The 14,916-nt window shown below is 47.9% G+C and overlaps 2 non-coding genes across 2 annotated transcripts; both read left to right on the forward strand.

Annotated features, from left to right (window-relative positions):
* The first annotated feature begins 4,384 nt into the window (after positions 1–4,384).
* trnav-uac (transfer RNA valine (anticodon UAC)) lies at positions 4,385–4,457 on the forward strand. Its single transcript has one exon. It is a non-coding gene; the product is annotated as a tRNA-Val (tRNA).
* A 990-nt stretch (positions 4,458–5,447) lies between these two features.
* trnaw-cca (transfer RNA tryptophan (anticodon CCA)) lies at positions 5,448–5,519 on the forward strand. The gene has a single exon. It is a non-coding gene; the product is annotated as a tRNA-Trp (tRNA).
* Positions 5,520–14,916: the final 9,397 nt, after the last annotated feature.

Genomic DNA, 14,916 nt, shown 5'->3' on the forward strand with positions numbered 1-14,916 from the left:
CGATGAGGTGTACGGAGTGTTTACCTGCACCACCGAGAGTTCCCCGTTGAAAATGGAAGTTGAAATAAACTATGTTCCAGTCACGATGGAGATGGACACAGGGGCGAGCCAGTCACTGATGAATCAGGCAGCCTTTGAGAAACTCGGGGACAATCCAATCGAACGACCTAAAATGATCCCGATCGAAGTGAAACTGCTCACCTACACAAAGGATACATCCCAGTCGTTGGCAGCGTGGATGTCCAGGTGTCCCATGGCGGCGAAATGCACAGGTTACCTTTGTGAATCGTTGCTGGGGATGGTCCAAAGCTATTAGGAAGAAGGTGGATGAAAAAGATCACTTGGAGCTGGGAATAGCTCCAACCTCCAGCGATCGACGTCCTCCGCAGCCCCGAAGTTGGATCCAGCACAACACCTGAAAAACCAACCGCCCAACTCGACTGTGAGGCGACGACACAGACCGCTCAACCCAACGGCGAGATGATCCAGCCCAAACAACCAGACCTCACCTTCCAGGCTCCAGTGGCAGGACTCCAGAGGAAGAAAATTCACGCAGAAGGTAACTTCCCGGCTTCTGTGGCAGAACCTGGGGAGAAAAGGATCACCGCAGCCTACCTCATGGAGAGAAAGAAGATGGCGTCCAAACCACGAGGTGAAGCACCTGAAGTCAAGATGGCGGCAGCCGGACCAAAAGGGAGCAACACGTGACGCCGAGCGGCGAACCGGATTGGGGTAAAGATTGCAAGACCCTCTTAAAGGAGACCGGCAACCCATCACAATTAAAGGGACAGTTCCACTCTTGAATGGGCAAATGCATGGCAGATGAAGTATAATGTGGATAAATGTGAGGTTATCCACTTTGGTGGTAAAAACAGAGAGACAGACTATTATCTGAATGGTGACAGATTAGGAAAAGGAGAGGTGCAACGAGACTTGGATCTCATGGTACATCAGTCATTGGAGGTTGGCATGCAGGTACTGCAGGCGGTTAAGAAAGCAAATGGCATGTTGGCCTTCATAGCGATGGGATTTGAGTACAGGGGCAGGGAGGTGTTGCTAGAGTTGTACAGGGCCCTGGTGAGGCCTCACCTGGAGTATTGTGTACAGTTTTGGTCTCCTAACTTGAGGAAGGACATTCTTGCTATTGAGGGAGTGCAGCGAAGGTTCACCAGACTGATTCCCGGGATGGTGGGAATGACCTATCAAGAAAGACTGTGTTTCAGGAATCTTCATGTATACAAACATGGGCACTCTGCACTGTAGACCTCGTGATGCAATGCCCAGCTCGGAGGGGCGCCCGTTTTTTTTCTTGTGGAAACTCGGGCCCTATATCCCTGGGATAGGGGAGGGAAGACACACCGGAGAAGTGTGAGCTTGTGGACCGGAGAAGTTGCAGCTGCTGGAGCTGTGCGTTTTATCGGGGAGGGACGGGGGGAGAGCCCTCCGAGCGACCGGAGAAGCTGAGAAGCTGCTGTGCTTTTCATCAGGTTTGACACTGTTTAAAAATGGCAGAGTGCCAAGTTTTCTCTCCCTACTGCCCATGCGCGAAGGTGCCGGCAGTGTTTTCGGCGCAGGCATTTGGTTCCGCCCCCCACTTCACCATCGACACCACGCCAGATGTGGCCCTTATAGCTAAAGGGATCAAGAGGTATGGAGAGAAAGCAGGAAAGGGGTACTGAGCTGAATGATCATCCATGATCTTATTGAATGGTGGTGCGGCTCGAAGGGCCGAATGGCCTACTCCTGCACCTATTTTCTATGTTTCGATGCTTTTATGTCATGCTACTGCTTCTTTAATAATGGATTCCAACATTTGCCCAACCACAGATGTTAGGCTAACTGCTCTATAGTTTCCTGCTTTTTGTCTGCCTCCTTTTTTAAATAGGGGCATTACATTTGCAGTTTTCCAATCTTCTGGGTCCTCCCCAGAATCCAGCGAGTGCATGTCCACAGATCCCTGAAAGTAGCAGGCCAGGTAGCTAAGGTGGTTAAGAAGGAATATGGAATGCTTGCCTTTATTAGCCGAGGCATAGAATACAAGAGATGGGGTCGGTGGGGCAGGTTAGGTCACAGCTGGAGTACTGCGTGCAGTTCTGGTCGCCATATTACAGGAAGGACATGATTGCACTGAAGATGGTGCAGAGGAGATTTACGAGGATGTTGCCGGGAGTGGAGAATCTTAGCCATGAGGAAAGATTAGATAGGCTGGATTTGTTTTCCATGGAACAGAGCCTGAGGGGAGACCACATTGAGGTGTATAAAATTGTGAGGGGCCCAGATATAGTGGATAGAAAGGGCCTATTTCCCTCAGCAGCGGGGGTCAACAACAAGGAGGCATAAATTTAAAGTAATTGGTAGAAAGTTTAGAGGTGAAATTTCTTCACCCAGAGGGTTGTGGGGGTCTGGAACTCAATGCCTGAAAGGGTGGTTGAGGCAGAAACCCTCACCACATTTAAAAAGTGCTTGGATGTGCACCTGAAATGTCACAACCTGCAGGTTATGGACCTTGAGCTGGAAAGTGGGATTAGGCTGGATAGCCTCGAGTTGGCCGGCCTGGACACGATGGGCCGAAATGGACTCCTTCCGTGCTGTAAACTTCTTTGATTCTATGAACTCGTTTGCAAAGAATTGAGGTGATTTGGGAACATTTTTCCTCACATGACAACATTTCAAAAGCAACTCAACAGTTGTAAAGCACTTTGGGGCATCATGCATTCCTGACAGACGCTGCAGAAATGCAAGTCCTTCTTTGCAGAGTTTCAATGCAAACTCAAGGCTGGTGTGGGATTTGAAGCCACAATTTTTCTGCAAATTTGAAGTAACAACCACGAAGCAAGAATCATACCCCGAGACCAACAAACTACCTGCTCAGCAAATGTGGAGATAAGATGTAACCATTATTGAAGCATTTTTAGTGTGTGTTGCGATTCTTGATCGGAGGAGCACATGAGACGGAATCAGTGACTTTGCCTTTTCGACATGTCTTCTGAAGTGCCGCACGGTCCCACTCTTGCAGTCAATGAGCTGTCGGGACGTTAATGTATCCATCATCATCATCATCATAGGCGGTCCCTCGAAACGAGGATGATTTGCTTCCACGCCGAAAAAGGATGAGTTCACAGGTGTTTCAATGAAGGACCCGAACTACATCCCGAAGGGTGGAAGATACCTGTGCGTGGATTTTTTTAACGTGTGGTGGCCGTTGCACCCCAGCCATCACACGGGCTTGACAGAGCGAGGTCTTGGTCCAGTGGCAAGGGTTATCCAAGACAACTGGAGACCAGCTCTGCTGCACGGACATAGTGCACACATATCGCAGTGTGGGCTGGCCCGTGCTGCCCCTGGGCCCCTGGCCCCGAACTCATGCCTCCCCTGGGCACTGATCAGATCCCTCCACAGTCTCTCGCTGCTCCTTCGCCCCGATCTCGCTGCTCCTGCTGTATCTGCCCACGCTCCAATCACCGACCTGGACCTTGATGACGTCACTCTTCGCTGCCGCCGCCCTCCTGCACCAGCTCGCACTGCTCCCTGGAGTAGTCTCCCGGGACCTCCAAGCTGCTCCCAGGGCCGCTCGCCGTTCCTTTTATGGCCCTGGTCTGCCGCTGGTGTTCTCCCGTTAGTGTATCCAGGCTGTGGGTGGCTACCCCGAGCGCAGCAGAGGGGTTTCTGCATTAGTTCTGGGTGGGGGCAGTATCTTTCCCCTTCTCTCTTCCTCTTGTCTATATCCCTGTGCTTTTATTTCTCTATTTATTCCCCCTATCTCAGTTTCTCGTGTTTAAAAGGGAACAAAGGATGAAATGGGTATCACTGTGGAACAATTTCTCTCACTCAAAGTTAGACGCACTACCGTTGCACCATGAGGTCTCGCTAGCTAGCCGTTGATATTCAGGTTCATATATAAACATATAGAAATATATCTACATGTATCATAACCGTTCCCTGGTGGTCGCAGGGTTGAGATCCGGCGCACTAAACTGGTTTCAATTCTCGATCAATTCATCGCATAAAAATAATTGAGGTCTGTGAGAAGATTAATAATTGCTGTATTCACCATGAATACCAATATTTTCTGCGATAGACCGAGCTTACAGACTATCTGGCTTCTCCTGCCCTTTGCCGGGCACGTGTTCGGGGTTTAATTTAGGAAACTGGGTGAGTTCACTGATCGCGGGGAGACGGTAGGAGCCTCTGTGGCCCCACTGTGAGGATGTGGAAGTGAACACGGTGGCTGGGTGATCCGTGACATTTCTGTAAAGGGCAGCGGAGGAGAAGGATTGAGAACTTTCAGTGTGGGACAGAAGTTGTTTCAGGTGAGCCAACACATTCCCGATCAGCACAGAGGGAGCTCATTGGTCAGCTCCCCTCTGTTGGGGCTGTTCCAGTGGTTTCTGTAGTGTAGTGGTTATCATGTTTGCTTTACACGCAAAAGGTCCCTGGTTCGATCCCAGGCAGAAACATTATGTTTAAACTTGCTATAAGGGAACAATCGGAGGAGAGTTTCGTCTCCTGGAAAATGCTGCCTGACCTGCTGAGATTTCCAGCATTTGCTGTTTTTATTTGCTATTTATTCTCCTGGTAAAAAGGCTCCCTTATTCCTAAATTGCTCTTTATTTAACCAATAAATGGATAACTTTCAGTGAGAGAAAACGGATCCACCGGGGACCTTTCGTGTGTGAGGCCAACGTGATATCCGCCACACTGCAGCCCATCAAAGGGCGAGAAACCACTGAATATAAAGGATGAGCTCACAAATATCAGGGGCAGTGCAGTCTGGTCAACGTCAAACCCTCCTTTCTTATTCAGCAGAGGCATGAACGGGAGTCAGATGCCACAAAGTTTAATTAAAGATACAAATACAAGTAAAACTTCCAAATCTTTTCACTGTAAAATTCTTTCACTTAATTTGAAATCCTACTGCGTTGAATCTGAAAATGAGCACCGTGGGATTTTATCTTCACTACTGATTCTATTTTCTCTGCACGGAAGGAATAACCGGTGCTGTTAAATTTGACAAAAGTTGCCCCAGATTCCTGGTGACATCGGCAATACAGTGTGTAAAATGGGTTAACATGCTGAAGAACATAAGAACAAAAGAAATAGGAGCAGGAGTCGGCCATACGCCCCTCGAGCCTGCTCCGACATTTAATACGATCATGGCCGATGCGATCATGGACTCAGGTCCACTTCCCTGCCCGCTCCGCAAAGCACAGGACAAATGATTGAAGTATCGACTGTCTCTCAGTTAGCATTTCTTTCATTGTGCAAAAGAAGGTGACGGGTTAATTAATGATGCTTTTCCATGAACGCCACATAAAAGTTTAAGAAAAAAACATACGGTGACTGGCAGGTGAGCGCTGCTTTGACACCTGGTGGGAATGGGCGGGGATTTTAAAGCCCCTTGTATTGTGAAAGCTTCATATAGAGGAACATCTCACAATCATTGCGTAGGCCTCGTGGCGCAATGGTAGCGTGTCTGACTCCAGATCAGAAGGTTGTGTGTTCAAATCACGTTGGGGTCACTGTTCTTTCAGAATTAATATTTTCTTTGCTGTTTGGCAATAACCAGACCCTTGTTCCAAGGTCTGTCTCACTGTTTCCCCGGTGTCAGGCAGAGATACGCCTGCTGTCCTCATTTAATTCATGTGCCAGGACACACAAGTTCAAAATCAACTTGCAGGTGGCCACACACACCGCCGAGTGGTCTGAGGTGCTGTGATTAGATCGCAGTTTTCTCTGGAGGTGTGGGTTTGAATCCAACTTCTGACATTTCTTATTTTTAATCATTAAGTGAAACTCATTGTTTGACACCACGACCAACTCCTTAAAACTGGGATTCAGCAGTTCACCTGCTCGCTTAACATCTCCGTCTGACCGGGTGCTGAAAGTGGAGATGTTTCCGCAGTGTCGCGGTTAACACGTTCGCCTCACACGCGAAAGCTCACCAGGCGGGAATATTTTCTGTAGCTTTCTCCTCATGCATGCTCAGGGGCGAGTTTGTTCTCCTGTGAAAAGTTCATAAGATGATAAGCATGTAAGAATTAGGGGCCGGAATAGGCCATTCGGCCCCTCGAGCCTGGTCCACCATTCAAGAAGATCCTGGCAGTTCCTCGACAGCAAGTTTAAACATCTGGGGCGGAGCCAACAGGCGCCTGTCTGCAATCAGTGAGAGAACGGTATGTTTGGCAGAAGCCTGGCGAGCTCAGTCGGTGGAACATAAGACTTTTAATCTCAGGGTCGTGGTTTCGACACCCACATTGGACATTTAAATTTTTCACAGAATTATAGAATGATAGAAGTTTGCAGCCATTTCGGCCCATCACTTCCACCCCAGCCAACAAGAGGCGATCCAGTTTCATCCCACTTTCCAGTTCTGGGTCCATAACCCTGCAGGTTACGGTACTTCAGGTGCACATCCAAATACTTTTTACATGTGTTATCTGCCTCCGCCATTCTTTCAGGCAGCGAGTTCCTGACCCCCACAAACCTCTGCATGAAGAATTTTACCTTCAAATCCTCTTTAAACCTTCGACCAATTACTTTAAATATAAGCCCCCTGATTGTTGACCCCTCTGCTATCCACTATATCTACGCACCTCATAATTTTATACATCTCAATGTTGTCTCCCCTCAGCCTCCTCTGTTCCAATGAAAACAAACCCAGCCGATCCAATCTGTCCTCATAGCTAAGATTCTCCACGCCTGGCAACATCCTCGTTCATCTCCTCTGTACCCTCTCGTACAATCACATAATTCCTGTAATATGGTGACCAGAACTACATGCAATACTCCAGCTGTGGCCGAACCAGTGTTTTATACATTTCAGGCATAACCAACCTGCTCTTCTATCCCATGCCTCAGCCAATAAAGGTAAGCATTCCGTGCGCCTTCTTACCCACCTTATCTAACTGGCCTGCTACCTTCAGGGATCTGTGGACATGCACTCCAAGGTCCCTTTGTTCTTCCACACTTCCCAATGTCGGACCATTTAATGTGTGTTTCTTTCCTTGTTTGCCCTCCCCAAATGCACAGCCTCACACTTCTCTGGATTAAATTAGTATCACCTGAAAACGTTTTAATCATACCTCCTATATTGAAGTTTAGATCATTGATGTTGCCACTAAAAGCCAGGGACCTAGTACTGAGCCCTGTGGAACCCCACTGGAACCATCCTTTCAGTCCCAAACACTCCCATTAAACATTACCCTTTGCTTCCTGCCTCTGAGCCAATTTTGGATCCAACTTGCCACTTTGCCCTGGTCCCATAGGCTTTTACTTTCGTGACCAGTCTTCCATGTGGGAACTTGACGAAAGCTTTGCTAAAATCCTTATACATTACATCATACGCACTGCCCTCATCAATCCACTTGGTTACCTCCTCAAAAAATTCAATCAAGTGAGTCAGACAAGTCCTACCCTGAACAAACCCATGCTGACTATCCGTGATTAACCCATGTCTTTCTAAATGCAGAAATCAAATCATCGATAAATGTTATCCTGCTTTCACGGGAAAACACCATTAATTAACCGATGATCTTTGTTGTGTATGTCTAAAATAAGTATACACCCTGTACACTCAATGTACAGTTACATAAGACCACTGGATGTATCTTCACACTGTACATACTATGCTTGTACCACCAGAGGGTGCAACTGGTGGAGACCTCGGGGTCACCTGTACACAACAGGTAACCAGGTATAAAAGGGAGCTCACAGAACTGTACCCTCTCTCAGGAGCTGCAATAAGTGGACTAAGGTCACCACAGTTCAAGTACAATACCTTACCTCGTGGAGTCATTACTAGAGTGCTTACAGACACAATAACTGGTGACGAGAATACGAATTTCCATGTGACAATGGCTAACCTTGGCACGTTTGAACAATTCGCCAATGGGGAAGATTGGGAGGCCTTTGTGGAAAGGCTCGAACACTTCTTTATTGCGAATGACGTGGGGGGAGACGACCCGACCTCGCTGGCTGATAAGTGCTGAGCTATCCTGCTCAGCAGTTGTGGGCCCACCGTCTATGGCCTTGTCAGGGACCTGCTAGTCCCAGAGAAGACAATAACATATCTGGAGCTTGTAACGCTGATACAGGAACAGCTCAAACCTATAGAGAGCATCCTCACAGCCAGACACCGGTTCTCTCCCCACCAGTGGATCCGAAGGCCAAGAAATCGCAAAATATGCTGCAGACCTGAGACGATTGGCTGCACCATGTGATTTTAGCGATCACCTCACCGAAGCACGAAGGGACATCTTTGTTATTGGAATCAGTCACGAGGGCCTTCTCCACAGGCTGCTCTCTGCGGACACCACGGTCACCCTGCAGAAGGCAATTAACGTGAGCCAGACATTCATGATCTCGGCCTGGGATTCCAAGTGGATGTCTCACCCCCAGGACTCTAACCCAGGAAGTACTGTGAACCAAATGGTGCCTTTTCGAGGCAGGGCTGCTGCTAGCAGTCTCTCTCAGCGAAGAGAGAACAGAACCCTGAGTCCCAGAATCCTGAGTCCGCCACATGGGGCCAACCTGCCAACCCCATTCTGGCGCTGTGGAGGAAATCACAGGGCCCACCAGTGCCGCTATAAAGACTATATTTGCAAAGGCTGTAACATGAAGGGCCACCTCCAGCAAATATGCAAGAGAAATTGTACTCACCGAGTCGATGAAGAGTTGGCTGATCATCCGGAGTCCAGCGACGATGAGGTGTACGGAGTGTTAACCTGCACCACCGAGAGTTCCCCGTTGAAAATGGAAGTTGAAGTCAACTATGTTCCAGTCACGATGGAGGTGGACACAGGGGCGAGCCAGTCACTGATGAATCAGGCAGCCTTTGAGAAACTCTGGGACAATCCAATCGAACAACCTAAAATCCTGATCGAAGTGAAACTGCTCACCTACACAAACGATACATCCCAGTCGTTGGCAGCATGGATGTCCAGGTGTCCCATGGCGGCGAGATGTACAGGTTACCTTTATGGATCGTTGCTGGGGATGGTCCAAAGCTGTGAGGAAAATGCCTTCTAGAAGTCAAAATACATCACATCCACGGGTTTATCTTTATCCACCTTGTTCATTACATCCTCAAAGAATTCCAGCAAATTTGTCAAACATGACTTCCCCTTCATAAATCCCTGCTGACTCTGTCTGATTGAATTATTTTTTCCAACTGTCCTTCTACTGCTTCTTTAATAATGGACTCCAACATTTTCCCAACCACAGGTGTTAGACTAACTGGTCTATAGTTTCCTGCTTTTTGACTGCCTCCTTTTTTAAATAGGGGCGTTATATTTGCAGTTTTCCAATCAGCTGGGTCCTCACAGAATCCAGGGAGTGCATGTCCACAGATCCCTGAAAGTAGCAGGCCAGGTAGATAAGGTGGTTAAGAAGGAACACGGAATGCTTGCCTTTATTAGCCGAGGCACAGATTACAAGAGATGGGGTGGGGATTTATACTTGTACTGTATAAAACACTGGTTAGGCCACAGCTGGAGTACTGCGTGCAGTTCTGGTCGCCGTATTACAGGAAGTATGTGATTGCACTGAAGAGGGTACAGAGGAGATTTACGAGGATGTTGCCGGGAGTGGAGAATCTTATCGATGAGGACAGATTCGATAGGCTGGGTTTGTTTTCCCTGGAACAGAGGAGGCTGAGGGGAGACCTCACTGAGGTGTATAAAATTATGAGGGGCCTAGATATAGTGGATAGAAAGGGCCTATTTCCCTTAGCAGAGGGGTCAACAACCAGGAGGCATAAATTTAAAGTAATTGGTAGAAAGTTTAGAGAAGAAATTTCTTCACGCAGAGGGTGGTGGGGGTCTGGAACTCACTGCCTGAAAAGGTGGTAGAGGCAGAAACCCTCACCACATTTAAAAAGTGCTTGGATGTGCACCTGAAGTGCTGTAACCTGCAGGGTTATGGACCTCGAGCTGGAAAGTGGGATTAGGCTGGATAGTCTCTTGTTGGCCGGTGTGGACACGATGGACCGAAATGGCCTCCTTCTGTGCTGTAAACTTCTATGATTCTATGAACTCCTTCGCAAAGAGTTGAGGTTCGTGTGGGGTGATTTGGGTACATCTTTCCTCACATGGCAACACTTCAAAGGTAACTCCATGGCTGTGAAGACCTTTGGGGCGTCATGAGTTCCCGACAGGCACTGCAGAAATGCAAGTCCTTCTTTGCAAAGGTTTGACGCAAATTCAAAATTTGCAGCAAATTGAGGGCTCATGTGGGATTTGAACCCATAAACTCTCGCAAATTTCAAGTAAGAACCCCAAAGCTACAATCATACTCATAAACCAACCATATAGCAAATGTGGAGATAAGGTGTAACCATTATTGAAGCATTTCTCATGTGTTTTGCTATTCTTGATCGGAGCAGCACATGAGACGGAATCAGTGACTTTGCCTTTTCAACATGTCTTCTGAAGCGCCGCACGGTCCCACTCCTGCAGTCAATGAGCTGTTGGGACATTAATGTATCCATCATCATCATCATCATAGGTGGTCCCTCGAAACGAGGATGATTTGCTTCCACGCCGAAAAAGGATGAGTTCACAGGTGTTTCAATGAAGGACCCGAACTACATCCCGAAGGGTGGAAGATGCCTGTGCGTGGATTTTTTTAACGTGTGGTGGCCGTTGCACCCCAGCCATCACACGGGCTTGACAGAGCGAGGTCTTGGTCCAGTGGCAAGGGTTAACCAAGGCGAATGGAGACCAGCTCTGCTGCACAGACCTTGTGTACACACATATCACAGTGTGGGCTGGCCCGTGCTGCCCCTGGGCACCTGGCCCCGAACTCATGCCTCCCCTGGGCCATGATCACGTCCCTCTACAGTCTCTCGCCACTCCTTCGCCCCGATCTCACCGCTCCTGCTGTATCTGTCCACGCTCCAATCACAGACCTGGACCTTGATGATGTCACTCTTCGCTGCCGCCGCCCTCCTGCACCAGCTCGCGCTGCTCCCTGGAGTAGTCTCCCGGGACCTCCAAGCTGCTCCCAGGGCCGCTCGCCGTTCCTTTTATGGCCCCGACCTGCCGCTGGTGTTCTCCCGTTAGTGTATCCAGGCTGTGGGTGGCCACCCCGAGCGCAGCAGAGGGGTTTCTGCATTAGTTCTGGGTGGGGACAGTATCTTTCCCCTTCTCTCTTCCTCTTGTCTATATCCCTGTGCTTTTATTTCTCTATTTATTCCCCCTGTCTCAGTTTCTAGCGTTTAAAAGGGAACAAAAGATGAAATGGGTATCTCTGTGGAACAACTTCTCTCACTCAAAGTTAGATGCACTGCCGTTGCACCATGAGGTCTAGGTAGCTCGCCGTTGATATTCAGGTTCATATATAAATATATATAAATATATCTACATGTGTCATACCTGTTCCCTGGTGGTCGAGGTTTCGATCTTCGATCAGTTCATTGCATTAAAATAATTGAGGTCTGTGAGACGATTAATAATTGCTGTAATCACCATGAATACCAATACTTTCTGTGATAGACCGATCTTACAGACTATCTGGCTTCTCCTGCCCTTTGCCGGGCACGTGTTCGGGGTTTAATTTTGTAAACTGGGTGAGTTCGCTGATCGCGGGGAGACGGTAGGAGCCTCTGTGGCCCCACTGTGAGGATGTGGAAGTGAACACGGTGGCTGGGTGATCCGTGACATTTCTGTAAAGGGCAGCGGAGGAGAAGGATTGAGAACTTTCAGTGTTGGACAGAAGTTGTTTAAGGTGAGCCAACACATTCACTGGTCAGCTCCCCTCTGTTGGGGCTGTTGTGCCAGTGGTTTCTGTAGTACAGCGGTTATCACGTTTTCTTTACATGTGACAGGTCCCTGGTTCAATCCTGGCCACGAACTTTATGTTTAAACTTGCTACAGAGGAACAATCAGAGGCGAGTTTATTCTCCTGGCAAATGCTGCCTGACCTGCTGAGATTTCCAGCATTTGCTGTTTTTATTTTCTATTTATTCTCCTGGCAAAAGGGCTCCCTCATTCCTTAATTGCATTTTATTTCACTTCAATAAATAGATAACTTTCAGTGAGAGAAAACGGATCCACCGGGGACATTTCGCGTGTGAGGCCAACGTGATATCCGCTACACTGCAGCCCATCAAAGGGTGAGAAACCACTGAATATAAAGGATGAGCTCACAAATATCAGGGTCAGTGCAGTCTGGTCAACGTCAAACCCTCCTTTCTTATTCAGCAGTGGCATGAACGGGAATCAGACGCCACAAAGTTTAATTAAAGACATAAATACAAGTAACACTTCCAAATCTTTTCACTGTAAAATTCTTTCACTTTATTTGAAATCCTACTGCATTGAATCTGAAAATGAGCACCGTGGGATTTTATCCTCACTACTGATTATATTTTCTGTGCACAGTAGGATTAACCGGTGCTGTTAAATTTGACAAAAGTTGCCCCAGATTCCTGGTGTTATCGGCAATGAAGGTTTTGAACCAGACTCCTAAAATACAGTGTGTAAAATGGATTAATATGCAGAAGAACATAAGAACATAAGAAATAGGAGCAGGAGTCGGCCATACGCCCCTCGAGCCTGCTCCGCCATTTAATACGATCATGGCCGATGCGATCATGGACTCAGGTCCACTTCCCTGCCCGCTCCCCAAAGCACAGGACAAATGATTGAAGTATCGACTGTCCCTCAGTTAGCATTTCTTTCATTGTGCAAAAGAAGGTGAGGGGTTAATTAATGATGCTTTCCCATGAAAGCAACACAAATGTTTCAGAAAAAAACATACGGTGACTGGCAGGTGAGTGTTGCTTCTGACACCTGGTGGGAATGGGCGGAGATTTTAAAGCCACTTGTATTGTGAAACCTTCATATCGACGAACATCCCAGGCTCCTTATGTAGGCATCGTGGCGCATCTGACTCCAGATCAGAAGGTTGCGTGTTCAAATCACGTCGGGGTCACTGTATTTTTGGAAATTGTTCTTCCAGAATTAATATTTTCTTTGCTGTTTGGCAATAACCAGACCCTTGCTCCAAGGTCTGTCTCACTGTTTCCCCGGTGTCAGGCAGAGATACGCCTGCTGCCCTCATTTATTTCATGTGACAGGACACAACAGTTCAAAATCACCCTGCAGGTGGCCACACCCAGCACTGAATAGTCAGGATGTCCGAGCGGTCTCAGATGCTGTGTTCCGTTCGCAGTCTCCTCTGGAGATGTGGATTTGAATCTGACATTTCTTACTTTTAATCATTAAGTGAAACTCATTGTTTGACACCACGACTAACTCCTAAAAACTGGGATTCAGCAGTTCACCTGCTCGCTTCACATTTCCGTCTGACCTGGTGCTGAAAGTGGAGATGTTTCCGCAGTGTAGCGGTTCACATATTTGCCTCACAAGTGAAAGCTCACTGGGCGGGAATGTTTTCTGTAGCTTTCTCCTCATGCATGCTCAGGGGCGAGTTTGTTCTCCTGTGAAAAGTCATAAGATCATAAGCATGGAAGGATTAGGGGCCGGAGCAGGCCATTCGTCCCCTCGAGCCTGGTCCACTATTCAAGAAGATCCTGGCAGTTCCTCGACAGCAAGTTTAAACATCTGGTTATGTTCCCAACATCATTTGAACCGCAGTGTTTCCATAGCGTCGTTGTTATCACGTTCGCTTCACACGCGAAAGGATCCCGGGCGGAACGTGATTTTTGAGACTATTTTTGCTGTGAAATAAATTGAACAAAAGTCGCCCCAGATTCCTTGTCACATGAGCAATAAACATTTTAAACCAGTCTCCTAAATACAGAGTGTTATGTCTTGAATAAAGAATCTGACCAAATACTGCAAACTAAAAGTAAGGTGTGACCGTCGTCCTTTATTACAAGTCTCCAGTGTGCCTTTCCAAACTGTGAGGCCTCCTGGTGTACAGGTGCTCCCAAGGGATTGTGGATTCCCTTGGGACTCCAGTGGATGAGCCCTCTGATGGTTAAACAAGGTATTTACAGGTTTATATATGTAACAACACTCCCCCCGCACCGCTCCCCCCAGCCTCCCCAAAGTCAGTAGTGTAACTATTTACAATTTGAGTCAATCTGTGGCCTTCCTTTCCCTGGCTGATCGTCTCGGTCTAAATGCTTGTTTTGGTGAGTCATTTGTTGGGCCCTCACTGGCCTGCTGGGCGTGGTGAGTCCTGCTGGGCTGCTGCGGGTGATGGGTTCTGCTTCGTGGTCAACCGCTGGGTTGATTGCCACTTGTGTGTGTGTTGGAGGAGCGAAAAAGGTAGAGTCTATTATGGGTTGTTCTGGATAGTCCATGAATCTGAGTTTGGTTTGGTCCAAGTGTTTCCTGCAGGTGAGTCCATATGAAAGTTTGACCAGGAACACCCTACTCCCCTCTTTGGCCACGACAGTGCTGGGATGCCACTTGGGACCTTGTCCATAGTTCAACATAAATACAGGATCATTAATCTCGATTTCGTGTGACACATTTACTTGATCATGACATGTATTCTCTTGAAGCCGCCTGCTCGCTACCTGTTTGTATCGATCAGGGTGAACTAACGAGAGCCTTGTCTTCAGTGCCCTTTTTTTGAGCAGTTCCGCGGAGGGAACCCCAGTGAGCGAGTGGGGTCTTGTGCGGTAACTAAGCAGGACTCGGGATAGGTGACTCTGCAGTGAGCCCTCAGTTACCCTCTTCAAGCTCTGCTTGATTGCTGCACTGCTCTCTCTGTCTGACCATTGGATGTTGGTTTAAACGGGGCAGATGTGACATGTTTGATCCCATTACGTGTCATGAACTCTTTGAACTCAGCACTGGTGAAGCACAGCCCATTGTCACTGACAAGAACGTTAGGCAGGCCGTGCATGGCAAACATGATCCTCAAGCTTTCAATGGTGGCAGCAGACATCATCTCACATTCAATCCACTTGGAGTACGCACCTACAACCACAAGGAACAT

This window comes from Pristiophorus japonicus, unplaced genomic scaffold, assembly GCF_044704955.1.
Source record: "Pristiophorus japonicus isolate sPriJap1 unplaced genomic scaffold, sPriJap1.hap1 HAP1_SCAFFOLD_296, whole genome shotgun sequence".
Lineage (NCBI taxonomy): Eukaryota > Metazoa > Chordata > Chondrichthyes > Pristiophoridae > Pristiophorus > Pristiophorus japonicus.